The 3,804-nt window shown below is 39.9% G+C and overlaps 1 non-coding gene across 1 annotated transcript; it reads right to left on the reverse strand.

Moving 5' to 3' along the window:
• Positions 1-2,554: 2,554 nt before the first annotated feature.
• Positions 2,555-2,764, reverse strand: LOC116354100 (small nucleolar RNA U3). The gene has a single exon (XR_004203503.1). It is a non-coding gene; the product is annotated as a small nucleolar RNA U3 (small nucleolar RNA).
• Between the last annotated feature and the right edge of the window lie 1,040 nt (positions 2,765-3,804).

Here is a 3,804-nt window from a genome sequence, read left to right on the forward strand (position 1 = left end):
CTAGCGGGTGTACTTGGCAGGTGGGGTAAAATGCCGCCTCTTTTGCTCAATAGATCAAATCCAATAGTATTAGTCACATGCGTCGATTACAACCTTACAGTGAAATGCTTACTTACAAGCCCCTAAACAACAAGGCAGTTTAAAAAATACGAATAAGAATAAGAAATTAAAGGAACAAGTCATTAAAGAGCAGCAGTAATATAACAATAGCGTACAGAGCCAATGGAGGTTAGTGGACGTAATTGAGGTAATCACTACATGTAGGTAGAGTTATTCATTTCCTTTGTTAATATGGACTATTTTGATCTAAATTGCTTTTGTTTTATAGAAGAGTACTGAACTGCATGGCCTCTATTGGCACATTTAAAAGTGTCCCATACAATAAGGAGATTTGCTGTACCTATGTTATGTCGAAAAAGTCAGTTATAAGTTCTTCTCTCCAAGTTATATACAAGTTGTCATGACGTAGGATTTGATTACATTTCCAATATCCTCGCCCACGTGGAAATTCTGTAAGAGTAATATATATGCCAATTATGTGATGATCTGACCGCATTCTGTCCCCTGTCAACCCCTTTTTAAGTTTTGGTGCCAGAGAGAATGACATAAGAAAGTAATCAAGACGACTAGCATGATTAAGCCTCCGCCATGTATCTCTCACTAGGTCAGGGTATTTAAGTCTCCATATATCCACTAATTCCAATATATCCAATACATTCATGATTTCCTTAGTGCCCGAGGGTGATAGTTTGTAGTGTTATTTCCTTTACGAGTCTAGTGTTGCTTGTAGAGTTGATAAATTCTTATATATATTTTCAAAGAAGCTTGGATCATCATTATTTGGACCATATAGGTTAATAAGCCATGTCTGTTTATTGCCCAATAACATATTTTAAATAATCCATCTACCTTGCTGATCTATTCAGCCAATTTGCACATTTGGATCAAAATGACTGTTAACTAATATTATCTCCCCTTTTGAATTTCTTTGCCCATGTTCAAAATATATTTTGCCCCCCCCCCAGTCCTTTTTCCACAAAACTTCATCTAAAATTGTTGAATGAGTTTCCTGTAAACAATAAATATTATATTCCTTCTCTTTTAGCCAGGTAAATACTGATCGTCTTTTCTTATTATCTGCTAAGCCATTACAATTATAACTGGCTGTTCTTATTTCACCACTTCCCATAATGAGACACAAGTTTCAACTCTATTTATCAAAATATATGTTTGTAAACGTATCATCAAAAAGTAACATGATGATTGAGTGTCTATATAGCTGTACCATGATATTTGCATTGCTACTAAGTAAACCTCCAATTGGTCCCAGCTATTCCACCCGCTAAAAGCCCTCCTCATCCTGAGTTGGGTTGACATCCCAATGCCCGGCAGACCACCCCCGACCCCCCAGATCCCATAGCCACGGAGAGTCCGGGATCCGGCCCTCGAAAAGAGCACATATTCCCCCCCACAGAAAAGAAGCAGATCAACCACCCAATGCATGTCATCGGCAAACTTAATGATGTTGTTGGAGTTGTGCCTGGCCGTGCAGTCATGAGTGAACAGGGAGTACAGGAGGGGACTGAGCACTCACTCCTGAGGGGCCCCTGTGTTGAGAATCAGCGTGCCGGACTTGTTGTTACCTACCCTTACCACCTGGGGACAGCCCGTCAGGAAGTCCAGGATCCAGTTTCAGAGGGAGGTGTTTAGTCCCAGGGTTCTTAGCTTATTGATGAGCTTTGATGGCACTATGGTGTTGAACGCTGAGCTGTAGTCAGTGAATAGCATTCTCACATAGGTGTTCCTTTTGTCCAGGTGGGAAAGGGCCATGTGAAGTGCAATAGAGATTGCATCATCTGTGGATTTGTTAGGGCGGTATGCAAATTGGAGTGCATCTAGGGTTTATGGGATAATGGTGTTGATGTGAGCCATGACCAGCCTTTCAAAGCACTTCAGGGCTACAGACGTGAGTTCTACGGGTCGGTTGTCATTTAGGCATGTTACCTTACTGTTCTTGGGCACAGGGACTATTGAGGTCTACTTAAAACATGTTGATATTACAGACTCGGACAGGGAGAGGTTGAAAATGTCAGTGAAGACACTTGCCAGTTGGTCATCGCATGCTCGCAGTACAGGTCCGGGTAATCCGTCTGGCCCTGCGGCCAAGTGAATGTTGACTGGTTTAAAGGTCTAACTCACATCGGCTGTGAAAAAACATCCAAACGGATGGCACTGTGATAGACTTCATACAATTTACTGAATAGAGTGTTGGAGGATATTTTGTAAATGACATCGCCGAAGTCAAGGATCGGTATGATAGTCCGTTTTATGAGGGTATGTTTGGCAGCACGAGTGAAGGATGCTTTCATTTTGAATTGGAGATGCTTAATGTGAGTCTGGAAGGAGAGTTTACAGTCTAACCAGACACATCTCTGTGTAGCTACGAATATACTATACAAGCTTTGTTGTAGGATTTATACCTTATTTGAGTCTCATATATTTTGTTTAAAAAATACATTTCTTTGACTTTCTCAAATATACAAGGCTACCCTACTCCTCTGATCATACTTCCTCCATATCCCCAGAGAAGACATAGAACGTCATCAAAAGCAGTGATCAGAAGAATTAACTCTTCAACCTCTGCCCGCTTGGCGCTCAGAAAAGAGTATCAAATCTCGTCATCGTGGATAGCGAGACCATTCAATTTATAAACACAATTTCCAAGTACAAAACTATAGAAAAATATCCCTGAAAATATAGTATTACTGTATAAACACTTTTGCACCAGGTCTTGTACCACGACCATACTCTTTTCAGTCATGGTGACAACACCAAATCTGAGCAGTACACATAGAGTAAGACACTGAAAAAAACGTTTTGTTATTTTTCCTCTGAAAAAACATCCAAATTACTCACTAATTTTTCAAATAACCACATGGTTACTGAGCACTGTTGACAATGCTGGTAGTCAGTATGGTAGTTAGGTCCTTGTTGGGAGTGAAGCAAAATGTGGCTCGGATGGCTCAGTCATAAGGTTGCTGCATACTTCAAAATGAATATCCTTATCCAATAGTACTTTTTCATAAAGAGATGAGGAAATTACATTTGAAGTTTGTTAGCGAAAAGCATGAGCTCACACTGAGGGTATAGTTGCCTAGTTAAAAAAAAAAGCTGAAACAGGTGTATGTATGTATATTAAACGTGTCCGGCTTGAAACGGGAGATGTTCTTCTTCTTTGGTATCATGGCGTTCGTACATTTGTTTGTGCATGCTGCCAGGTACTTTGCGGGAGCGTGTGGTCGACCACGTTACCACAGAGTTTCTAAACCCAGAGGCGCAACATCGCAAGATTTCTGGTAACGCTTGCGAACTGACCAAACTGAAATGGCCGGTGTTTAGAGTTTGAGAAGTCAATGAAATAAGTGAAAAGTTCTTCCTTAGTTGTTATTTTTTTCGAAATCTAAAGGCACAATTTAGATTAGAGCCAATGTCATTAGGAGGTGAACACATTTTTACTCCAATCTCGTGAAAGTGATACGTTTTCATTTTTGTCAAGTACTATTTTATATTGAAGTTGATTTGACAACTGCACACGCGCAGTTCAGTGTGAGACTAACGTTAGCCCGGAGATTAGCTTGTCAGCAATGGCGAAAAATCATTCTGTCCGTCAACATCTCAATTTCTCTCAGAGATTATCAACATAATTTTCCTAGACTTTATATGGAAAAATAAACAACACAAACTTAAGAAGTATGTAATATCAAACTAAAGACGTGATGGTGGGCTTGAAGTACTAGATTTAAT

The sequence above is a fragment of the Oncorhynchus kisutch genome, linkage group LG16 (genome assembly GCF_002021735.2).
Source record: "Oncorhynchus kisutch isolate 150728-3 linkage group LG16, Okis_V2, whole genome shotgun sequence".
Classification (NCBI taxonomy): domain Eukaryota; kingdom Metazoa; phylum Chordata; class Actinopteri; order Salmoniformes; family Salmonidae; genus Oncorhynchus; species Oncorhynchus kisutch.